Source organism: Carcharodon carcharias, chromosome 12, assembly GCF_017639515.1.
Source record: "Carcharodon carcharias isolate sCarCar2 chromosome 12, sCarCar2.pri, whole genome shotgun sequence".
Taxonomy (NCBI): domain Eukaryota; kingdom Metazoa; phylum Chordata; class Chondrichthyes; order Lamniformes; family Lamnidae; genus Carcharodon; species Carcharodon carcharias.
Genome location: NC_054478.1, coordinates 36569248 through 36595982, shown reverse-complemented (window position 1 = coordinate 36595982; position 26735 = coordinate 36569248). Strand labels below are relative to the sequence as shown.

Here is a 26735-nt window from a genome sequence, read left to right as displayed (position 1 = left end):
ATAGAGGATTATGAATAGCTGAAGGGTTTTTAATAAGCTAAACTGATCATGTGGTTTACCAATATCAGCAAACACCAGCACTCTACCTACTTCAATTTAGGCCATGCTAAATTTAATGTCAGTAATTGTTCTTTGGCATAAGTCAAATATTTTTAAAAGTAGTTACTTAAAATTTTATTTATTGCTATTTGCTAAACGTGAATGAGTAATAAAACTCGCAATTATCTAAGAACACTTAATGTAGTAAATGTCGCGAGCACTTCACAGAAGAGAAACCAAGAGCAAGCAGTAAAAATTCAAATAACTAAAAGCTAGTCAAGAAAATATTTTGAAGGGACCTCTGAAGAATAGGACCAAAACTGCTGAAGGTTCTGCGAGCAGTGGTGGAGTGGAGGAGGCACAGGGAGCAAGCAACAGTGGACTGAATGGCACAGATTAGAACTTAGGCATAGGTAGTGAAGGGATTTGTAAACCAGGACTTTGAATTCCATGCATTGGGAATGGGTAGTTTGGTGAAAGGCAAACGAAAATAAATGCAGCACAGGCCCAAGCAGTGAGGTTTTGGTAGAGCTACAATGGACTGTGTTTGGAGTTTAGTCTAGAGGTAACAAAGACATGAATAAGAGTTTCAGCAGTGATGAAGATGGGAATTGGGTGATACTGCAGAAGTGGAAAGAAGTCATCTTTGTAATGATGTGTGGTTTTGCACCATCAGTTTCAATCAGTTGCAAGGAAGGGAATGGAGTAAGTGTGGAGACTGTGGACAGAGGTCACTGGATGATGGTCTTCGCATTTGGATTCCAGCTGATCCACAACTTAATGTCAGATAATCTGAAAACCAAGGTGACTGATAGAGAGGTTTGGTTAATTGCCAGCCTACGTATAGAAGCTGACCCATCCCTATGGATAATGTCAGTGAGAAGTCACATGTAAGTGAGAAAAAGGAGAAGATTTGGGATGAAAGCTTGCAGTGCACCCCAGATGACAATGCAGGGCTGGGTGCAGAAGCCATTGCTGTTGATGTGCTAGCTTCATTAGGTTAGGAGTGAAACTTTTTTTATTTGCTCATGAGATTTGAGTGTTGCTGGCAAGGCCAACATTTATTGCCCACCTCTAATTTACCTTGGAAGCGGTGGTGAGCCACTTCTTGAACCACTGCTGTCCATGGAGTGTAAGTACTCACAGTGCTGTTAGGGAGGGATTTCAGGATTTTGACACCGCAACAATGAGGAACATTCTATAGAGGGAAACCATGAAGGAAAGACCATGGAGGAGAGGATGGGTGGTCAACCATATCAAATGCCACAAAAAGCACAAGTCAGTAAAAATGCACGATGGTCACACTTGGGGGTTGTGGTGACTTAATCTAACATCGTCTGATTTCTGTGAGCAGGGCTGGGTCTGACAGAATTCAAACAGGTAATTGTGTGAGAGGTGAACGTGGAGCTGGATTGTATTCAAGGTGCAGGGATGGGAAAGAAAGAAGAGATATGGACCTATAGTTGGAACAGACTGGGAGAACAAGCTCTGACTTTTTGAAGATTATTAATCTTAGTGGATTTTGGAGAAGAAATAGTTTCTATACAAAGGGAAACAGAAACGATTTCAGAAAGACAAAGGACAATAGTGAGTGGATTGGAGTTGAATAGAGAATGGATCAGGGGAGTAGAAAGTCTTTCTCTAGAATTTTGAAGTGGAGTTGGGTAGACTAATTGTAATGGCATTTAGCATGTGCACTCTAAAAGGCATTCAATAATGTGCCTTATACAAAACTTGTTTAAAAAATTCAGTTGTATGGTATAGCAGGAAATGTAGCATGGACAGACATTTGGGTGACTGACTAAAAGCTAAAGATTGAGGCTAAATGACTGCTGTTCAGATTGAGAGGAGTTGGGAGTGTTATGTTATGTCTGCTTTTCCCTCGTGTGTGTGTGTGTGTGTGTGTGTGTGTGTATATGATTTAGACACCAGTATAGAGAGCACAAGGTTAAACTAGTAAACAGTTGTTAAACTGCAGTTACAGTTATGTGTGCAATTCCAGGTGCCAGGTGTGCTTAAGCCTGAAGCCTCCACACTTGAGGGTGCAGTGGTGCAAGTTATACCAGGGAAAGAACAGGCATGAGAAACTGTGAATAGATTAGTGAGGAGGAAAGCAGGGAAGGCAGAACATAAGAACTAGGAGCAGGAGTAGGCAATTCAGCCCCTCGGGCCTGCCCCGCCATTCAATATGATCATGGCTAATCTCATTTCGGCCTCAACTCCAATTTCCCACCTTCTCCTCATAACCTTTCAACCCGTTACTAATTAAAAATCTGTCCATCTCCTCCTTAAATTTATTCAGCATCCCAACATCCACTACGCTCTGAGGTAGTGAATTTCACAGATTCACAACCCTTTGAGAAAAGTAATTCCTCCTCATCTCTGATTTAAATTTACCAACCCTTAGCCTAAAACTATGGTGTCTCGTTCTGGAATGCCCCACAAGGGAAAACATCCACTCCATGTCTACTTTGTCTATCCAGAAAATCTCAGTGCAGAAGAGGCCCTTCGGCCCATCGAGCCTGCACCCGACATGTGAGAAATACCTGACCTACCTACCTAAACCCATTTACCAGCACTTGGCCCAGAGCCTTGAATGTTGTGACGTGCCAAGTGCTCATCCACGTACTTTTTAACGGATGTGAGGCAACCTGCCTCCACCACCCTCCCAGGCAGTGCATTCCAGACCGTCACCACCCTCTGGGTAAAAAGGTTTTTCCTCACATCCCCCCCTAAACCTCCTGCCCCTCACCTTGAACTAATGTCCCCTTATGACTGACCCTTCAACTAAGGAGAACAGCTGCTCCCTATCCACCCTGTCCATTCCCCTCATAATCTTGTACACCTCGATCAGGTCACCTCTCAGTCATCTCTTCTCCAATGAAAAAACCCAAGTCTATCCAACCTCTCTTCATAACTTAAATATTTCATCCCAGGCAACATCCTGGTGAATTTCCTCTGCACCCTCTCCAGTGCAACCACATCCTTCCTATAATGTGGCGATCAGAACTGCACGCAGTACTCCAGCTCTGACCTCACCAAGGTTCTATACAACTCCAACATGGTCTCCCTACTTTTGTAATCCATGCCTCGATTGATAAAAGGCAAGTTTCCCATATGCCTTTTTCACCACCCCACTAACATGCCCCTCCACCTTCAGAGATCTATGGATACACATGCCAAGGTCCCTTTGTCCCTCAGAATTTCCTAGTGTCATGCCGTTTATTGAATACTTCTTTGTCAAATTACTCCTTCCAAAGTGCATTACCTTTCACTTTTCAGGGTTACGTTCCATCTGCCACTTCCCTGCCCATTTGACCATCCCGTCTATATCTTCCTGTAGCCCAAGATACTCAACCTCACTGTTAACCACCCGGCCAATCTTTGTGTCATCCGCAAACTTACTAATCCTACCCCCCACATAGTCATCTATGTCGTTTATATCCCCTTTAGCATCTTATATACCTCAATTCGATCTCTTCTCATCCTTCTAAATTCTAGCGAGTATTGGCCTAAACTGCTCAATATTTCCTCATAAGACAAACCCCACATCTCTGGAATCAATCTAGTGAACTTCCTCTGAACTGCCTCCAGTGCACCTACATCCTTCCTCAAGTAAGGGGACCAAAACTGTGCACAGTACTCCAACTGCGGTCTCACCAATGCCTTGTAGAGTTGCAACAACACTTCCCTATTTTTATACTCTCTTCCTTTAGCAATAAATGCCAAAATTCCATTTGCCTTCCTTATTACCTGCTGTACCTGCATACTAGCTTTCAGCAATTCATGCACAAGGACACCCAGAGCCCTCTGCATGGAAGCATTCTGAAGTTTCTCTCCATTTAAATAATAAGTCGCCTTTTTATTCTTCTGACTAAAATGGATAACCTCACACTTATCACATTAAACTCCATCTGACATCTGTCCATATCCAGTTGTAAATGTCTTATTTCTTCATTGCAACTTACTTTCCCACCTATTTTGGTGTCATCTGCAAATTTAGCGAGAGTACCTTCTATCCCCGAATCCAAGTCATTAATATAGATTGTAAATAGTTGGGGCCCAAGGACTGAACCTTGTGGCACCCCACTAGTTACAGCTTGCCATCCAGAAAAAGACCCATTTATCCCGATTCTCTGCTTTCTGTTGGTTAGCCAATCCTCTATCCAAGCTAATATATTACCCCTAACTCCGTGTGATCTTGTGTATTCATCTTTTGTGCAGCACCTTAGCAAAGGCCTTCTGGAAGTCCAGACATACTACATCCACAGGATACCATTATCCACTTTGCATGTCACATCTTCAAATAACTCTCGCAAATTAGTCAAACACGATTTACTCTTCGTAAAACCATGCTGACTCTGTTGGATTGCATTTTGACTTTCCAAATGCCCCATTACTACTTCCTTAATAATGGATTCCAACAATTTCCCAACAACAAATGTTAAATTAACTGGTCTATAGTTTCCCACTTACTGCCTACCCCCCAACCCCCCCTTTTTTTTTTTGAATAAGGGCTTTATATTATTATAGGATACGGTGGGAATGTGAAGAAGAACATTTTTATGCAGTGAGTGGTAATGACCTGGAATTCATTGCCTACAAGGGCGGTGGAAGCAGAAATAATCAATGATTTCATAAGGAAATTGGATGGGCACTTGAAGAAATAAACCTGTCGGGATACTGCGATCGAGCAGGGGCGTGGGACTGACTGGAGTGCTCTGTGGCGAGTCAGCATGGACTCGATAGGCCAAATGGCTTCCTTCTGTGCCATAAATAACTCTGTAGCACTATGTTAAGGTTCTATTCAAAGGTTCCACCTATTTGAAATATATCTGATAATGAAAATCCACTGGAACCTTTCGAGAATCCAGGGAATTTTCGAATATTATAGCCAATGCATCCACTATCTCCCCTGCCACTTCCTTTAAGACCCTGGTATATAGACAATCAGGTCCTCCAAAGAGACTCATTGAGTATGTTAATAAAATAGCAATGTGGCAGGCCAGAGGAGAGAATATTAACTGTTGGTGAGAGAGCTGTAGATCTGTTCCAGGTGAGGTTGTGAATGGTAGATGTGAATTGAGGGCATTGAGATCATAGGCAACCTTGTTAATTAACGATGAAGACCTTGGAACTAGTTAGGCCTCATATGAAGGCAAAGCCAAGGAAATAACTCTGTATGTTAGTGGGGAGATCACTTTGTAGGATGAAGACTGGAGGACAGAAAGATTGGAAGGGAGCAACTATTTAACCTGGGAGCATATGGCATAATGAGGGTTAAGTGTGTTAGGATTTTTTGTGGGCAGAGGGACAAATAATTATCAATAAAGAACTATTTATTGTATTTTGAAACCTAAGACTTTCTGTAGTTATAAACTACCATTTATTTTCTCATTTTCATTATCAGATATATTTCAAATAGGTGGAACCTTTGAATAGAACCTTAACATAGAGCTACAGAGGTATTTATGGCACAGAAGAAAGCCATTTGGCCTATCGAGTCCAGGCTGACTCGCCACAGAGCACTCCAGTCAGTCCCACTCCCCTGCTTGATCGCAGTAGCCCGACAGGTTTATTTCCTTCAAGTGCCCATCCAATTTCCTTCTGAAATAATTGATTATTTCTGCTTCCACCACCTTTGTAGGCAACGAATTCCAGGTCATTACCACTCACTGCATAAAAAAGTTCTTCCTCACATTCCCACTGTATCTCTTAAATACCAATATATACGCAAATTAGGAGCAGGAATAGGCCACCCGGCCCATTGTGCCTGCTCTGCCATTCAGTAAGATCATGGCTGATCTTGCCCAAGACCTAAACTTGTGCCCCTTAGAGTCCTTATACCTTCAGCTAATTGGAAGAATTTTTCCTTGTCGACCTTATCTAATCCTGTCATAATTTTATCCACCCCATCAACTCCCCTCAATCTCCCAAGATCCTATATGGTTTGCTAACCACTCTCTCGATATGTCCTGTCGCCTGCGCATACATCCTTCTGTTGCTGCACACTCTTTAGAATTGTTATTATCTATATTGCCTCTCCCTATCCCTTCTGCCAAAATGCATTCACCTCACACTTCTCTGTATTAAATTCCATCTCCCACTTTTCTGCCATTCTGCTAGCCTAAGTCCTACTGCTGGCAATTTGTATCATCGTCACTGCTACTCCCACATTGGCAATTTTTGAAATTTTACTTTGTATTCCAAGGAAAAATGTACAGTGGCATTTTGGTGGACCTTAACAGATTTGATCACAACATTTGACTTATGCCATGTAACTTTACATATATTTTTATTAACTTAGAATTTTTAAATATAATACATTACATTGTCAAAATGTGACATGTTGAAATTGTGTGCATGAAATTGTGTGAATAGAATGCATTGATTTCAGATTACATTTAAGCTTAATTGATATTTGATTTATTTCAACTTGCCTGCAATAAAAATTATGCATTAGACATATTTAGGTTCATGAAGCCAAAGCAAAAATGCTAACAGTAGAGATTGTTAAAAAAATGTTAAAAGTAGAGATTTCCAGCATTGCTTAATGGTAGTAAATATGGCATTTGCGTTTTGTTCTTCAAATGGTGGAAAGATTGTAAGTGAAATGTTAGTTGAACAGCGCAGGTATTTTTTTTATTAAGCTTAATTGAGGAATGCACTGACCAGGAAGTATGGTCAAAATTGTGCTAGTTTTAAGACTGTTTGAGCCTATGCAAAAACAATTTTGGATATTGCTAAATGTAAAATTCCATGAACCAGTGTAATTGGGCAGCATTATATAACATTGTTTTTTTCAAAAAACAGATTTGCATTAGAAAAAATTCCTGGATATATTTCAGACTGCCTATTTCCACCTGTAACATAACCCAACTCCATCCCTAGCCCAGTTCCATATACTGCTGAAATCTTTACGCATGCTCTTGTTACCTCAAGACTTGATCATTCGAACCCCCTCCTGGCTGGCAATCCATGACCTACCTAAACTTGAGCTGATTCAAACCTCCTCCTAATTCTCACCAAGTCCGATTCACCCACAACCCCTGTGCTCGCTGGTCTACATTGGCTCCCAGTTAAGCATTGCCTCAATTTTAAACTTTTAATTTTAAATCACACCACCATTTTTGGCCATGTCTTCAGTTGCCAACCCAAAGTTCTGGAATTCCCTCCCTCAACCCCTCTGCCTCTTTTCCCCTTTTTAAGACTCTCCTTCTAACCTACCTCTTTGACCAAGTTCCCGGTTACTTGTCCTAATATTTCCTTATGTGAGTTAGTGTCAAATATTGTCAGATGATGCTGTTGTGAAGTGCTTTGTGACATTTTACAATGTTAAAGATGCTATATAATTACAAGTTTTTATTGCTTAAGAGTGGTAACCTGGTGCAATTTTTGTTACTACAGCTGAAAATGGTTTTACCTCACAAGATGCATGTTTTTAATCTCGTCTACCACAGTTTTAAATAACTGAAAATAACTTTGGCGGGGGGGACATTTAAACATTTTTAGTTGCATTGGTGTGTACTAGTCAGTTTACTAGTATCTCATTTACATCTTTAAAAGCTTTTAAAATGTACCCATTGCTGTCCTAGCACTGAAAAAAAATATTTAATATTAAGAGCCTCTTCAAAGACTGTAAGCAGGTGCAATTGGCAGAAACTTAGTGGTGATAAATTTGATTAGGGATTGGGCCAATTTAGAGCACAATGATTTTTAAACTAGCTAAAATAACATACTATGTTTGTACTGAACGTAAAAAGAAAAAACTGCAAATATTGGAAATGTGAAACGAAATACCGAAAATGTCAGAAAGACACAGCAGTTGAGCCAGCATTTGCAAAGTGAAAGAACAGGTTAATATTCCACTTGAAGGTCCACACACCCGGAAGGATGATTTCTCAAAGGATGGTTGTCCTGGAAGAAGAACCTCTTGCTGTGGTTTTTTTTCAAACAGTAATGCATTATGTTTGGATTTCATTTGCTCAAACTTCAATTTTTTTAGTCGAAAACTGTGTGGTAAAGATGTGACTCCGTAGGGAAACATAATATATGTTATTTTGGATTTAGAAATGTTGAACCTATCAGAAGAATGCTAGTTTAGATTTAATCATGACCAACTTACTAATAGTGTGCTGACAATTTCTAAGAAAAATAAATCTACTTTATGATTCACTTAACTTGATCCAACACAAAACTGTTCCAAAACTGTGCTTTCAATTTTTGAAAGGTCTTGATCCAAGCATAGAATTTCTTGTCAAATTGGTTTATGCATTTATCAGGATTCAACTTTATTGGTCTTCAAATTTTGTTCTACAAAACTTCTGTTTTTCAACTGATAGCCTGCAATGATTAAATGTTGGTTGTTAACAAGTGAGATGCAATTATGCGGGCATTAACCTGGTTTTCCGAGAATGAATATAAACTGTATGGTTGCGTCCTTTAGTGAGAAAACTCTCACTAAAGGATACAACCATACATTTCCTTTTTTAAGCCATGTCTGTTCAGTAAACAGTTATTAGAACATATACTAATTGAAGTGAGTACTGACAAAGCATATTGCTGCTAAAAAATTGAAGCCAAAACATTCTTCCGACCCCGAGACTCTTCCCAACAAGAAGTTTGATTTAGATGGTTGCGATTGGCTTATGTCTTCACACCCTTGACTTTGAAGCCAATTGTATGATGTCGTGGAAGCATTATCACACTGATTAACAGCCTGACAGATTGTCACTTGAACATTCCTTCCATGGCAGTTAACTATCTTTATGCTGGGTTGTTAGTCCTTGGTGACAGGAGTTTTTTTTTTGGGCATTTGCAACCCATATGTTGGGGCTGATTGGGGATCATCCACAGCCATTGGACGCAAGTACCCCCCAAAGAGTATCAATCCAGAATTTAGAGCTGGAACTCCACTCTGCTTGTCAAGACTGTTTGGAGCAGGTTACAATCTCTAATTTACAGGTGGGAATGCTACCATTAAACCAAACTCCAGTGGTCTGAATGATCAAATGCCAAACTGTCTCATTGAGCTCTCAAAGTTGGTTGCATGTATAGGCAACAAGAAGTTATTGATCATGTAATGCATCTGCTTCAGAAACAGCCAGCATTCACCACAGAAGTTGCTACATGAGTCTGGTTCTTTGTGCCAATACATTATGGGTCCTTTGGAAACCAAACTTTTCAAACATGATGACAAAATGCATGCTTAATGACTGTATGAAAAGTTGGGCTTAAGTTTCAATATCTTTATCATTATAATATCTAATTTCTGTCATGAAGATTTATTGCACTTTAATTTGTTATCTCCATACAAGTTCCATCCTACCACAAAATAAATGTGGTATGAAAAGTAGTAAGCACAGTCTAAACCATTCTTAAAATCCAGCAGTTTTCTGTTAAGATTCGTAAGAAACTGATCTACTCCTAGCCCAAGTTTGAGTTCTCTTTAAATAAACAGTTCCATTGATACATTATGCATCTGCTGTATTACATGCTCGGGTCTGTTTGCAGTATTTGCATAACGGCTATTGAATCCTAAAGCTGACCAGTGTTGAACCTCCACCACTAAGCATGTCCCCTGATGTTTCTTCATTACATCATTCACCCTCACTTCAGATATTAAATGCAAGGAACTTGTAGGGAATTGAACTATTTTCTCAGCCCCAGACTAAGAAAATTCTTGTCAAGAAATAACATTATTGACTAAAGGACAGTCACTAATTTAGAGTGCAAGCTAACAAGGTTTCCTGGACATTAAAATTTGATACTTAACTTTTCACTAGTCAATGCATGGAATGGTACACAAGTTCAATGTGTATTGGCTTGTCTTTTCCATGGATCCTGGGACTTCTGGGTTTATCTCTTAGAATCTTGAATCTGATCTCTTGACTCACGACATCCTTCGAGATTTTAGCTTAGTCAATTTAACTCTAACATATAATAATCTATTTGCAGCATCAAGACTTCAACTCTAGTGCATCCTTTTTCAACTCTCAGCTTTTCAGTCTGCCTTAACTGCTGAAACTACACACTTCACAGTTGCCTGCTGAATGAATATTTCTGCCTCTCTTTTTCTCTCTCTCTCTGCTGGATCCTAATACTGATCTGCATACTGGATTCTGACAGCAACCCTCAACTTGTGACAATTACTTTAGTCACTAACTCAGACTCATACTGGGTTCTTATGGCAACCCCTCTGCCTGTGACAAATACTCACTGACTGACAACATCCTTTGCAGATGCTAATTTCCTAGCAAGTGCCCACTCCTAACTCTCGCTCCCAAGAAATGTTTCCCAGCATGTGTCCAGTGAGAAATGCTAACCCTTGGCAAGCGCAAAATTCCTCAATGATGCCCTGCTATTTTTACACATTTTTTGCAGGTAGCTTTGCAACCTTTCGCCCAAGCATGTGCACCTGAATCAACACAACTAACAATTTCGAACCCAATATTTGCAACTCTTGACCAATGGGAAGAGTGGTCCTAGCTTCACCACAACAATCTAACACTACTTTGAATTCCTTAATCAGAGGACCTATCCTCAGACCATTATTCTAGCCAATCAGTTTTGTAGCTTTAGTGTTTATTTACTGTTAGGCTAGACTTGCTGGAGCACAAATGTATCCACCTATATCTTCAGTTCACTCCATGTGTTCTTTCTTAAAACTATATTACAGTATTTGGCACTTAGAGGAATGCCAACTTTAAGACTTCCTTAACAATGTAACCTAAAACTCACAAATCATCCCAATAATACATACAAATTAAGACTTTTCATCACTAACCTATGTCCAGTGCAATTTGTTAATCTAAACCGTACGCAAATTTGCCAGTGAGGTGAAGTCTAACAAAATTATAGGTTTCTTTGTGTCCAGAATTGAGGCCATTCATATGGCTGCATCAGTTTCCTCCCGTCAAAACAGCTGCACCCTCCCATCCCTTGTAGTTTTCTTCTGAATTTTCCACACATTCATCTCCATAAAACCAGCGTCTTCCTCCTTAATCACTTCTGTCTCATCTCCAGATCATCCAACTACCCCTTCTGAGCTCTGTGCTTAGTGACATTCAGCTATTCCTTACCATTGATTCTGTATCAACCTCCTTCAAAAGCACTGTTGTGACATTGTCAACAAAAATCTTCAAACATTCCATTCTTTCCAGCTATCACCTTGTACCTAACCTTCCCTACTACTAGAAATTCTTGAATGCATCGTTACAATCCAACTATACCTTTACCTCTTACATCATTACTTGCATTAAGAGTTGTTGCCATGTTGTTTTTTCTTGATATGCACAAACTATCTTTCCTCCTCCTCCATCTTGAGAGCTTCTTCATTACTCTTGTGTTCTGTCAATCATAATGTCAGAAGTGGAATTGTTTGCACAGCGTTCAGTTCCATTCCCAATTCTTCAGATAATAAAGCAGTCCATGTCCCTGTGCAACAAGAACTGGTTAACATCCTAGGCTTGAGCAAATAAGCGGCAAGTAACATCTGTGCCATACAAGTGCCAAGAAATGAGTATCTCCAACAAGAGGTTGCAGCCACCTTTCTTTGACATTTAATAATATTATCATCATTGAATCCGCCACTCTCAGCATCCTGGGGATTGCCATTGACCAGAAACCTCTAACTGAACCAGTCACATGAATACTCTGACTGCAAGAGCAAGCCAGAGGCTGTGTATTCTATGGTGAGTAACTTACCTTCTGATTCCTAAAGGCTTCTCACCATCTACCAGGCACAAGTGAGAAGTGTGATGGGTTACTCTCCACTTGCTCCACTTAAGTGCAACTCCAAAGGCACTCAAGAAGTTCTACACCATCCAGTCCAAAGCACCCTGCTTGATCAGTCCCCCATTCACCATCTTAATTATTCAATGCCTCCACCAGTGGCCCAACATAGCTGCAGTGTGTACTATCTTTAAGTTGCACTACAGCAATTCACCATGGCTCCTTTGGCAACGTCTCCCAATTCCACATCCTCACCACTAAAAGAGCAAGAATAGCAGGCATCTGGGAATGCCGCCACAGTCAAATGGGCTGTTTTGTCCTGGGTGGTTTTGAGTGTTGTTGGAGCTGTGTTGATCCAGGCAAGTGGAGAACTGTCCATCACACTTTAGACTTGTACCTTGTTGATAGTGGAATACCTCTGGGGAGTCAGAAGTAAGGCACACTAAGTCATTGTAGCTGGGTCAAAACCATGAAACTTCCTGCCTAACACCAATGGCTAAAACTGAAAATGCTGACAATACTCAGCAGGTCTCTCAGCATCTGTGGACTAATGAATGTTCAACAACCTGAAATATTTGTTCTGTTTCTCTCCTGCAGATGCTGCCAGACCTCCTGAGTATTTCCAGCATTACCTGTTTTTATTTTAGATTTCCAGCATTTTCTGCCATTGTGGGAGTACCTTCACCACACAGACTGCAGTCACTCAAGAAGGCAGCTCATCACGACCTCCTTGAGAAATTAGGGATAGGCAATAAATGCTGACCTTGCCTGCAACACCTCCATCTAGTGAATGAATAAATAAAATTCTTATTTTTAAGTATGCAAATGTATGTGTTTGTCACGTTCTATCATTAACCCAACCTTTCTGTCAAACTCTGTAGCTTTTTGCTGCCACGTGCTTTACTAAAGTGGTGATCTGCGTAAGGGCAGGTTCTCTACTCATTTCTCCATATGTCGTGATTTTGCACTTTCCTCTTCAGTTGCTCATAGGAAGCTCCCATTTTTAATTGAAGTTGACTATTTTCACTCCCATCCTCCCTCTTGGCCTGCATCCCTCTAAGCTTCCTTCAATCAGTTCCTTCATCAAGTTCTCATACCTTAGAATATGGCCAGTCCAAACTTGTTGCCTTTTCTTGATATTCACAAACGATCTTTCCTCCTCCAGTATCTTGAGGACTTCTTCGTTGCTCTTGTGTTCTCTCCATCTGACCTACTCCATCCTTCTCCAGAACCACATTTCACAGCTTTTTACTCTTTCAATGTCTGCTTTTCTCAAGGTCAACATTTCAGCCCCATACCACAAGATGTTTCCAATCACAGTTTTGATCATTCTTTTCTTAAGTTCTCTGTTCATTCTTAAGCTGAGCAGTTATTTGTTTGGAGTATGTATTCTTTACCATTTCCATTCTAGCTCTGATTTCTTTATGACAATAACCATCTTCTAACAAGATGCTTGCCAGGTACTTACATTGTGATACCTTTTCCAACTGTTGACCATTTTCTTTCCCACCATTAGTTCTTCCAATCTTCATAGCTTTTGTCTTTTTTTTACATAAATTCTCATTTCATGAGCTTTCACCACTTCATTTATTTCATCCATTACTAACTGTATTCAGTATGAGAGTCTTAAACAGAAGTGTTAAGATGGCAAACAGCTGAGGCTCTTTTGAAAAGTAGAAAACTAGCAAGTAACTTTCCCATAATTTTACTCCATGCCAGTTTTGAAAACAAATTTTAGTTTTGAATAATTTTAATTGAAAGAAACTTCCCTTTATCTTGAATAAAAGATGACATCAATGAAGTGATCCATTCCAGCTGCTCCACAGATCAGGGCTCTCTCGTCTTCGTGCTTTTGAAGTAGACCAGCTATGACAGGTTTTTCTCCCACCCCAAGTCCTTGTTGAGTATTCTTAAAACTACTTAAAAACACACATACAAGAAGAAGCGACCCCATTTATGCCGAGACTGAGTTGCCCTTTCTGACATCAAGTGCCCCCATGAAGAGGATGTATTAAGGAATCCTGTTAGTGAAAATATCTCAAACTAATTTTAGTTTTCCACTGAACTGTGGGCATTGTTGTGTGGTGTGCATATCGATTCGTGATAGATGTTCCCAAAATTAGCATTTGTCGCAGTTAGATTCTGAAAAGCAGTATTGATGCATGTGTTTTATTTAATTAAATAGTTGCATGGTATCCATGAAGAAGAAACAAGCATATATTAATTAGCAAGCTTCACTCTTGCTACAAGTGCAGCAGAGAAGGCTGTATGAGAGAGCTGCAGAAACCAAACAGTGGAATAACACAACCCTTAAACTTTGCATGCAATGTGGTTTAAACAATGTATGGCTTTGGTAATGATTACTTCATAATCAAAAAGATGAGCCGGGAGTAAGGACATTTGCTGTGATACTTTGATATTGTAAAACAAATGCAATGTTGCACTGAATGCAGCGATGTTGCTCTGCATCACGTTAAATTCTATAAGGCAGTTTGTAATGTGAATATATAAGGAACTTTGATCACTGTTTGTTCTTCTGCATACACCTTGGATTCCTTAATAATCCCAAAACACAGTTTTTGGCATCTGCCCCTTTAAAACTATGCTGTGTCATGCATCCCATCAATTAGTTTACTTGTGTCCTTTTAATAGCACTCCCCCTAGAGGCCTGCATTATTATTCTTTCATTTGCAGCACCTTTGATTTTGTACTGTTCCAGTAAGCAAACATTGTATTTCTGTGCAAAATTCATTTATAGGATGAGCCAGAACCCTCCCCAGTATACTTCAAGTCTCTTGTGACAATTTGGAAAAGAAAGGAGAAAGTGGGTCTTTTTTCTCCCAACTTTATGCATTTATACTTGCTGGTTGTTAAGGCCAGTATTATCCATTTGTGGAATTTGACATTTATCTACATAAACATTGTGGCATAAGGGACCTGCCAGACCTGCACCATTGTCAAAATAATTGAATCAGAAGGTGTTTTTTTTTTCATTTTTTTTAAAGAAAACAATGCAAGACCAAATTTGACTTTGTTTCAAAGGGGTCAAAACGTGTCACACACTTGATGAGGAGAATTGCTAGAGAATACTGGCATTGAGGTAAGAGACCGGCAGCTAAAAGGCAGTTTTGGAATGGAGCATGCCACTGGGTCTTTTCTGGACAAAGTTGTAATAATATCCTGCTATTTGATTACCTTAAGTATCAAGTTAGTGTTTGAGAAATGATTGACTCTGAAGAACACTTAATACTACTTGCTTTTTTTTTCAGACTCTGCCTTTTTCTAGAAGCTGTGTGCTTTTAAGATCTTGTGCCCAATAAATTTATGCTCTATCTGTGTGACTTGCTATTTTTAGCATATTTTGTGGCAAGAAGCATGACAGTTTTGTAACATTACTCATACCTGCTGCTTTAATACTAGCCATTGTCCAATGATGGCCCAAACCACCTCTTATGCCAGAACTCTTTCTGGTTTTATACTAGCTGCATCCCAAATCCACATTCACCAAGTAACTGAATAAAAAATAGATTCATGGATGTTTACAGCACAAAAGGAGGCCATTTGGCCCATCACATCCACACGGCCAACAAAGATCTGACTACAATAATCCCATTTTCCAGAGCTTAGCCAATAGCTCTGCAGGCCATGGCAACGCAAGTGAATATCTAAATACTTTTTAAATGTTATGAGAGTTTCTGATTCAGCCACCCTTTCTGGCAGTGAGTTCCAGACTCCCACCACTCTCTAGGTGAAAAAATTTCTCCTCAACTCCCCTCCCCTTCTATGCCCACTGGTTAGTGACCCTTCTACTAATGGAAAAAGTTCCTTCATATCCACCCTATCTATGCCCCTCGTAATCTTATACACCTCTATCAGGTCCCCTCTCAACCTTTGCTGCTCAAAAGAAAACAAACCCAGCCTATCCAATCATTCCTCATAGTTCAGACCCTCCAGCCCAGGCAGCATCCTGGTAAATCTTCTGCGCGCCTCTCCATTGCAATCAAATAATTCACATGTTCCAGTCACACTTGGAATTTGATTTCTTTCTCTCTCCATATGTCTATAACCCAATCACTTTCTTTTGGGAAAAGCATCAAAGCCCAGTCCAGATTATTTCCTATATTTTGCTTTGCTCCTGATTTCCTGTTCTAGCCAGAATCCAGGTAAAATAAACATAAGGTGAAAAAGCATCAGTGAAATGTGATGATACTGGCTTTGCAGTGGCCAAATTCAGTAAAAAATCAAAATGAGTGTTGCATTTTTAATTAGACTTTGTCTCTGGAGTATTTCTTTATGGGATCATGACGGCTTTGTATTGTGTGTGGTTCATAAATCTGCTGCTGAAGTGAAGAAGAGGAATGTTTCTTGGCACTATGAAATGTTTTATAAGAATGACTGTGATAACTTCAAAGAGAAGACGAGCACGAAGGAAAATGTACAGTTGTAGGCACCAATATTTACTGCTCTGCCCCCTTGATTCAATCATCGACAAAACCAAGACATGAAGTTCCCCTCGAACTGCACAACAATGAAAATTGTTTAGCAATGGGGATTTTTGTCCAGGAATGTTTGTGGGATGTGGAATGTGCTATGCTGCAATGAATACTTTGAATTTTATTGTGAGCCTAAGCTTAGTATACCACTCTCAGACGTGGCAACTTCCATCCTTGAGCAGCTGATAAAAAAGGGCACCAATATCTGTCTATATCCCCATAGCCATTAATGAAAGTAATGAAGGCAGGTTAGTAGGCCATTTTATCATGCAAGACATTGGGCAGCTCAATATCACTGAGGATCTACATAATGCCAAGCTTCTCCATGCCATTACAGGAGGATTTAATATTGCAGGTAAATTAAAATAAGCTGGAAAAGGCTAGCTGATAAAATGAATCTTGTACCACGTAGGAGGGAAAAAAAGCAGCAACAGGAAGCCTTATGACTGCCAGCGCTTTTGAAATAGCAGGCAGCAGCAATGTGATCATTGCATTATATCTTTCATCAGTTAGTATGTGCAATTTTACACAAGTCATAGATGTCTGTCTTGTTTCAAATTTGCATGAGCATTAAGTTATTACAACTTATTTTCCTTGAAGAATAGAAAAATTGTCTTAGCAAGGGAGGGTTCTGAAATTAGCTTTTGAATTGTATGCCCTACAGTTGGATTTCTGAAAGTATATAACACGGATAGAATCGTGGATCCGGCCTTTATTGCAGCTTGTCTTTTCTGGTTGATTTCAGAAAATTACCTTACACTGAATTTCAACCTTCAGAAAAAGATTTGACTATAGCTATTGACAATGTCTGAATGCGTTCCAACTTTTGAAGCAACTGATTACATTTTTATAGTTTGAAAGAGGTTTCAGAGTTTGCCTAAACTGAAATATGCAACAGCTATGCAAAGTAAACAGTCGGTAAATGGCAAATTTCAAATAGCGGGGTGGTTAACAGACAGAAAGCATAAATGGGGCACTTTCAAGTTGGCAGGCCGTGACTAGTGAAGTGCCACAAGGATCAGTGCTCGGATCTCAGCTATTTTCAATCTATATTAATAACTTAGACGAAGAGACAGAGAATAATGTATCTAAATTTGTTAACGATACAAAATCAGGTGGAAATATAAGCTGTGAGGTCATGGGGAGGCTTTAAAGACATAGAGACAGGTTAGTGAGCGGGCAACAGATGGCAGATGGAGTGCAATATGGGGAAGTGTGAGGCCATTCACTTTGCAAGAATTGCAATTAAAAATATGGTGCTAGAGAAATTAATGAGGTTAGAGGCTGAAAAAACCCCAGGGCCTGATGATCTACACCGTGGAGTACTAAAGGAAGTGGCACTGGAAATATTGAATGCATTGGTGGTCACCTTCCAAAATTCTATTGACTCTGGAGCAGTTCCTACAGATTGGAGAGTGAAAAATGTAACCCCACTATTTAAAAAAGGAGGGAAAGAAAGAACAGAGAATTACGGATCAGTTAGCCTAACATCAGTGAGATAAAAGCAAAATACTGCAGATGCTGGAAATCTGAAACAAAAATAAAAACAGCTGGAAAAACTCAGGTCGAACAGCATCTGCAGAGAGAAATACAGTTAACGTTTAGCCTAACATCAGTAGTGGGGAAAATGCTAGAGTCTATTTTAAAAGGCATGGTAACAGAACACTTGAAAAGCATTAATGGGATGAGACAAAGTCAGCATGGGTTTATGAAAGGAAAGTCTTAACTAATCCACTGGAGCTTTTTGAGAATGTAACTAACAGAATAGATAAGGGAGAACCAGTGGATATGGTGTATTTGGATTTCAAGAAGGCTTTTGAAAATGCTCCACATAAGAGGCCAGTGGGCAAAATTAAAGCACATGGGTTTGGAGGTAATATACTGGTATGGATTGAGAATTGGTTGACAGACCGGAAACCGAGAGTGGGAATAAGTGGGTCTTTTTCCAGATGGCAGGCGGTGACTAGTGGTTCACCACAGTGATCAGTGCTTGGGCCCCAGCTATTCACAATATATTCAAATGCCTTGGATGAGGGAACCAAATGCAATATTTCCCAGTTTGCTGATGAGACAAAACATTCGTTGTGAGGAGGATGCAAGGAGGCTTCAGGGTGATTTCGACAAGTGTGTGGGGGCAAACACATGGCAGATGCAGTATAACGTAGATAAATGTGAAGTTATACGCTTCAGTGTAAAAAACAAAGGCAGAGTATTACCTAAATGGTGATATCTTGGGAAATGGTGTACAACGGGACCTGGGGGTCCTTGTACACCAGTCAATGAAAGTAAACAGGCAGGTGAAGCATTTATGAAGGCATATGGTATGTTGGCCTTCATTGCAAGAGGATTTGAGTTCAGAAGTAGGGATACCTTACTGCCATTATTCAAGGCCTTGGTGAGATCACACCTGGAGTATTGCATGCAGTTTTGGTCTCCCTGCCATGGGTGAGTGCAACGAAGGTTCACTCGGCTGATACCAGGGATGGCAGGACTGTAGTTTGAGGAGAGATTGGTTCGACTGGGCCTGTATTTACTAGGGTTTAGGAGAATGAGAGGGGATCTGATTGAAAGATGTAAAATTCTAACAGGGCTAGACAGACGAGATGCATGGAGGATGTTTCCCCTGGTTTGGGAGTCTAGAACCAGGGGCCGCAGCCTTAGGATACGGGCCAGGCCATTTAGGACTGGGGTGAGAAATTTCTTCACTCAGAGGGTGGTCAACCTGTGGAATTCTCTACCTCAGAAGGCTGTGGAGGCCAGGTCACTGAGTATATTCAAGAAAGGAATTTATCATTTTCTGGACATTAGGGCATCAAGGGGAATGGAGAGAAAGCGGGAATATGGCGTTGAGAAGAGGATCAGCCATGATCATATTAAATGGCAGGGTGGGCTTGAGGGGCCAAATGGCCTACTCCTGTTCCTAGTTTCTTTGTTTCTACGTAATCGGAAAGCAGAATATTTTTAAAAGGTATGAAACCTGGAAATGTTGATGCTCAGAGGGCCTTGAGTGTACTCGTGCACGGAACACACAGTTAGCATGAAAGTACCGCAAGCAATTAGGAAATCAAATGGCATGTTGGTGTTTATTGCAAAAAGTTTGAAGCATGAGAGTAAGGAATTATTGCTACAAATGATTTTGGTGAGACCACACCCAGAATAGTGTGTGCAGTTTTGGTCCCCATACTACATTTAAGGAAGGATAAACTTGTACTGGAGGAAGAACAGCGAAGGTTTGCTAGATTGATCCATGGGATGAGGGGGTTGCCCTATGAGAGATGAGTAAATTGGGCCTAAATTCGCTGGAGTTTAGAAGAATGAGAGGTCATCTTGTTGAAACATACAAAATTCTGAAAGGCCTTGACAGACTTGAGACAGAAGTTGTTGTGTAATCGAAAACAGCCTCAGGATAAGGGACCGATCATTTAGGACTGAGATGAGATATTTCTTCACTCAAAGGGTTGTGAACCTTTGGAATTCTCTACCCCAGAGCGTCGTGGATACTCCATCATTGATTATATTTAAGGCTAGGATAGACAGATTTTTGGATATGAGGAGCCAGTGGGAAAGCAGTTGAAGTCCAAGATCAGCCATGATCATATTGAATAGCGAAGCAGGCTCATCAGCCTGGTCTATGCCTGCTCTGATCTCGTTTGCTTGCATTATTAATAGTTGCCATTCCCGACATGATTCTTAATATCAACAAGTTGGTGGAAGGTAGCACCAGTCGCGCGTTTCACATTAGTTATCGTGCAGTGCTGTGCTGATTAATGAAAAATAACAGACTGCTTTAAAAAGTGGCAAAAGTATAATTATCTTTAGTAAAATATTTCTTCAATATGCTGTTTTGTATAGTAATTGTTTTATATGATAAGCAACTTAAATGGCTCCTTAAGACAGTTTACATTTTTATAGCTCCTCTAATAAAATAGATCTGAAATGCTTAGAATAGGAGAATCATTTAGATCAGATGCAGTCCAGATGATGGCAATCAATGACCTAACTATATTCTCAGGAAGCTCATGGATTCTGCCATAAGGAGTGGCCCAATTCAGAGCCCCGTGGTTCAAAAGTTCATATATATTGCTGATGCTTTCAGAATTGATTGTTGTGATGAGCTTATTGAGAGATTGAATTTGTTATTTCACATTTTATAGAAACTAGAAGGTGCATTGTGATCGTTGTGAACGCCACTTTTGTTGTACAGGCTGTGCTGATAATATTGTGAAGTTGCAGGCTTGTGGAAATCCATCACTGACAATATGCAGGTCTAAAAGTAACTTCTTTCCAGAAGTTTGATCTTTAAAAGATGCAAATTTATTTGAAAGCAAATCATACCAATGTACAGCTCCCACCCCCAACCCATTTCTTCTGCATACAACTCTTTGAAGAGCTAAGAATTGTTACTTTTTTGAGATACACTTTGAAAATGAAATTACCTTTAGCTCTTAAGAAATGTTGTTCAAGTCAAGATGTTGTATGCATAATGTTTTTATTTATAATGTACTTTAACAGTAAATAAGTCCCTTTTTAAATTGTAGTTAACCAATTTTTTGTATAACCCAGTATAAATAAAAATAGTGGACACATGGCCCAGATATTTTTCCCCAAATATTGCTTCATTGTTTTAGGAGTAAATATGGGATCAGCAAAGCCTTCAGAAACCTCAGATAAACAAAATACCAAATGACCTAATCGAATAATTTGTCATGCTGTATTATAATGAGGAATGAATATTCAAGTCTGGCCCATTCTGTACTCTTGAATCAAAATCCCAAGAAAATATAGCATTTCATGATACATGGTGCTTTGTGGAGAGATTCTCATGGCCACCAGTTTTTTTTCTAGCAACCAGAGGGTACTGTCGCACTGCACATTTTGCTTTGCTTTGATCCTGAAACCATTATGGAGCAGTTCAAAATATACGCTAAAACTGTTCATAACATAATGTAAGGCTTTGTAGGACAGCACAAGACCAAAGAAGAGCTTTCTAAAAGTTGTTCAACTCCTTCAAAATTGGAACAGTCCACAGTATATATTTTTTAAAATCCTATTTGGATCTGTGATAGAAGTCTCCTCAGTCTTCCAAAGGTATAATTAAATTTGAGCAGTTGACGTAGTTCCAAGGCAGGATGAATCTACAAAACCCTTTAAAATGTGGTACTAATTGGCTGTTTCACTAAGGTTGCAGACAGGGTGTGGAGAACAATGTAGAATTTATATCATCGTAAATAGTGCACTTCTGAGGTTTTGATGCTGCTAAAGAGACAAATTATTTCAATAGCATCTATTTTTCTGTGTTCCTGACAAGTCATTAAGTGACTAGAATATGTAGTGGTGTGCCTAAACAAAAATTGATTAAGCTGATCGCTTTGGTGAAGTGACAACAATGCATTTTTATAGCATTGTTAAAGTACAAATTGTTCCATGATCATACTGAGTTAACTGAAAAGAAAAATTGGCTAGCCCAGGGAATGTGGAGTTGCTACCATCCAAAGGTTAGAAATGCTTTATTATGCATCTGGTCGATGTTTTCTCTGACTTTGGTGAATGCTCACTGCTAACACGAAGTATCAAAGAGAGAAAGTCTGCCATTCTTCAACCAGCTTTAGGTGCACATTTGCTGGATAAATTTAAAAATCCCTATTTCAAAAATAGATGAGGAAAAAGATTCATTCAAGCATTTCAATCCAGAAAGTACTTCATTATAGCAGTAAAGGTCTTAAATTATCCCAGGATTTTTGACTCTGCCTCTCTGCCTAGAAATCCATTTCATTTATGGATTGAAGGAAATATTTCTGACGTTACTGACATTCAAATATCCCTTTCCCCAATTTGAATGTTCTTAATTTAGGCTTTGAGTCCTATTATCACTGCTTAATTTGAAGTCGTAAAGAGTAACCTTTCCTAAACCACCTGAGGTTCCCGTCAGTTGCCTTATTTCTCAAAGACCAATTTTCTCCAGTCATTTCTCATGCAAGTTTCAGTAGCCTGATGCTAGAGGTTAATTATGTGACTTTTTATGCACAGCCTCCAAGTTTGAATTTGCCTAGGTGCTCTGAACACTCCGTAGAGTTGAAGTTTGACTTCCTCCAACTTAGACTATTTTTCAAATATAGGTCAGCATTCTGTTTGCTTTGATTGCAGTTCTGTAGTGATTAAACATGCTTAGCAACAAGTTGATTAATACTCTCTTCCTGTGTGTATGTTTCATTCTTTGCTATTCCACCCATACGTGGAGGAGAAATGTTAACTTTTTTTGTTCAGTCATATTTGTATTTATCTGTATAGTTGTACCCATCACTGTTCTGCCCAGTTTCATCAGCCACTTGCTTCTTCAAGGCTGCTAACACCAAACTTGAAAGAGAGCTGTACACAATGTTTTGCATCACTGCAATAAGCATTGTCACTTTATATTAAATATTTTGTGCACATAAGATATGTCATTATGGTTTTAAACTGATCACTGCTTAAGAGGATACTGCCATAAATTGTCTAAAATGCAGCTAACACAATTTTATAGTCATTTCAATAAATATAGCAAAGAGGTCGTGATTCTCATGCACCCAGGCTGAATCTTGATAGGAGCGTGTTTTGGAAAATCAAGGCTGCCATATTGTGACCCTTTTTTGATCTGTGCTCTCAAGATTCTTTATTTGGAGGTGCAGGTTTGCTCAAAAGTCCTTTCGTGTCGTCCACTGTTCTAAGAAGGCAAGGGTTTTATAGAGGCAGGGACGCTGCACTAAGTTCCCCAGTAGCTCAGCGGGTAAGATGATTGCGTAGATCACAAAGGTCCACAAGTTTGATTCCTAATCTGATTTAATCTCAGTGGTGGGGATGCACAACTGGCTGATCAGGATGGGAAGGAATCCACTAGGGTTGTTGCCGCATCGATCCCTGCTGGAATTCAGTGTGTGTGTGTGTGTGTTGAGAATTGGGTGGACCTGTGATCAAATAACTCATTGTCAATTGTTGTTCAGGCTCACTATATCTTTTCCATTTAGGAATATGAATACATGTGGAAAAGTAAACAAACATAGACTGTCAGCTTTGAAAGAAGAAAATAAGAAATTATCATAGGGTAGAGGAAGCTAATTAAAATCACTTCAGAATGATTTACTTCTATAACTCTTCTGCAATTCTTTTTGAAAGATCTACGATACTGAATTTCAATCAGACAACTGGACTGACTGCCAAATATTTCTATTTTTATCTGGTTGGGTCCATTAGCAGTTTTCCCTTTAAGGTTAGGTTTCCAAAGTAGTGTTAATTTCTTGGTAACTAAAATTTGCTAAGGTATGTACCACATTTTTCCCCTATTTTTAGTTCTCTTCATACCCAGTCAGTTCTTACTAAGATAAAAATAAAATACTGTGGATGCTGGAAATCTGAAACAAAAACAAAAATTGCTGGAAAAACTCAGCAGGCCTGACAGTATCTGTGGAGAGGAAGACAGATGATGAAGAGTCATACAGATGCAAAACATTAACTCTGTCTTCCTCTCCACAGATGCTGTCAGACCTGCTAAGTTTTTCCAGCAATTTTTGCTTGTCAGTTCTTACATTTGATAAACCTAAGGGAAATTTATATACCTGCACTTTTAAATTTAATTCTCTGCCCACATGTAATACAAGGTAATAAAGAGAGGACTTAATTGTGATATGTGGAATACCACATGGTATAAATGCATTATATTGTTTTCAGAATCAGGCCAGTAAGGCAAGAGGATGCAAGTTTGAATTTGTAACTTGGGGAGAAATAATCTTAAAGGCAATAAATGATTAGAATAATATACCAATTATTATCAAGTAAAGTTATAGAATCCAACAGAAGTTCAAACTGTAGCCCAGTGTTGGGCTAGGTGAGTTTCAGTAAGTTAGATAAGTTTTTATGGAATCAATAGCCTTATCCCTGACTTTTTCTCATGTCCTTATACACTGTAGCTTCTGTTCATCTTTTCGATTCAAGCTTTTCCTGCTTTAGAATTCATTAATTTCCAATATAGTATTACATACATAACTGGGTGATCAGACACATGCTGCTACACTGAGCTAATTACAAAGTTAACTGACTTCTGTTTGTGCTGCAATGGAAGATGAGGCATCAGCCATCAGATTCTACATCATTGTTGGGTTCACAAGTGTGTAAATGGAGTTCCATGGTGAGAAGGATGAGCTCCAAGCTCTGCACAAAGCCCTGTGCAAAGTTGGTGCTGGATGCTTTCATGCTTCTTAATTGTGACTGCAAGCTTTCTGGCAGGTTGGCTAGTCCACCAAGCATTTGTTATGCATACCCATTAGCCTCCTGCAGGCTGTGCCTTTGAAGTTCTCTGCAGCAACGCTTGCGTGCGACCTTGCTCCCCTGCAAGCTGTGATATAATTGTCCCCAGCCCCGGCTGAAAGCCACTAGGGCCTGTCATCATGAGCAGGTCTCATTTCTAAGCTATTGTGTAAAATACACCAATATCAGTATCCGAACTGGTGGCTGAGTGTGAGATTGATTGATGGTGTTTCTTCTTCATCACTGTCTTTTGCAGTCCCATCTGTTGCCCTTAACTAGTGCCTGGCCAGTTTGTAGTCTTTGGGTATCTGAAAGGAGAAAAGCACAGGCTAGGATTGTGGTAAGGGGAGGGAAAAAAATAGGAGATGCATGCTTACACCATTAGTAGCTTGTAAGTCAAAGATAATGAAAAAATGGGATGTGAGGAGGAGGATTAGGTTTAAGGATACCATCTTCAATGGTTTCAGCCCTACCATTGACAACGGCCTCAGGCACGGTTGCTCCACAGATGGCGACCATCATCTCCTCCATCGGTGTAAGGAAGTGAAGTGATGCCTGCCCTCCAATGGTTCAGTGCTGCTGCCTCTGGAAATGCACCACCTTGTCTTGCAAGAGAAGGAAGTGTGTCATAAGTGTGGTATAATGTGTTTGTGTGATGTGGCTGTAATGAATAACTGTCGGTACGTGTGAGATGTGGCTGTGAGCCTTGCAGCAGTGCTAATTGATGGTGAGATCAAGCTATAAATGTTAGATATGAGCCGTGATTGAACTTGGTGCAGAACTGCATCCAGGTCCTTGGAGCTAGACTCCTGGCATTGATCACCATGGCCTTAGTTAATTTTGTCTGGAGGGTATCTTGGCTCTCTTTTATAGATAGCATCTCCCGTCTCCAACTTCTACACCAAGGCCTCCAGTGCAGCTGGAAAATCTTGGAGCCTGCACTCTCCCATGTTGTGCTGCTTTATTTTTTTGCAAGTCAGAATCAGTTGGAAAATTGACTCCCAGAACCTGCTCCAGCCACAATACACCCCGCCCCTCCCCCTCAACCAATCCGGTTAAGAGGTGAAGGATGGTTTTAAGTAGTGCAGGCTCGCTATAACTCATAATAGCCTCTTACGATTTTGTCCCCCCAACTCAGACTTGCAGCCTCTCACCCACGGCTCAAAATACACAAGGGCAGTGGCAAATTTGTATTCAAGGACTCTAAAATAGCCCATGAAAAGTCAAAGATGGGGATAAAAAATTCAAAATAGTGAGAGAAGTCATCCCCATAAATATTAGTTTGCATTATGGCAAGCTGGGCTGAAACAAATGTTGCATGCATAGCATTGCTGAAAAGAACATGCATCTCACACAGTAAATTACAGCATGCAGGAAATAGTATCTCGATGGCGTGCTTTTTGATTTGACCGAAACCTGCACAGCCCACCAGCACAAAGGAAACTTCAAAAATCCCTTTGGCTTCATCTTCTGAAACAAGTTTACCATCACTATGAATATGAAGAAGTCGCCTGTTTCTCATGAAAGCGCCATAAATGCATGGAAGCTAGACTAGGTTGGGATGCAATAAGCCAGTGATGGGAGGTTGCAAATATACAGGATGTGGTGTCGTGCACCATGTACCGACTCAAAGAGTGCCCAAGGAGCAGTCTACTCTGACCCTTCCATCTCTGGTATAACCAACATGAAGAAATATTTAGCAACACGACAAGGCAGTTCATGATTCATGGAAAAATAAAACCATTCAAAAAAAGCCTATATTCCAGGGGGTTGTGAAAATGACTGCACAAGCGTATGGGAAGATGGTCAAAATGTTTGACGTATCTTGCCATCTGGCATACCATGAGCTCCAATTTACCCACTTTCCTTCTCTTGTACATCTCAAGAAAAGACATGTCATGGATCTTGAAAACATGTTTATTTATCTGTTTGTTTAGCATGTGCATAGTCTCAGAGCCAAGCAATAGCCTTGCCAGTGGAAAGATGGCGTTCTTCAGCCCCATCTTTAAGTTTAGTTAGTGGATACTCCTTGACAAAATGAGTCATTGTTTGGACTGTACCATAGCTGCAGCCTAGCTGGTCTTGGCAACCCCACTGATGTTGGATGACTACACAGAGACCTTGGCCAGTCCAGAAATGGTTTTAAAAGGCTCATTGTCGCTATAGGAGATCAAAGTCAGGTGGACGAGCAGT

The 26735-nt window shown here is 39.9% G+C and overlaps 1 protein-coding gene across 8 annotated transcripts in view; it reads left to right on the top strand.

Moving 5' to 3' along the window:
* Positions 1–26735, top strand: part of LOC121284806 (methyl-CpG-binding domain protein 5-like) — a 261093-nt gene that overhangs the window by 219536 nt on the left and 14822 nt on the right. The gene's annotated exons all lie outside the window — the stretch shown is intronic.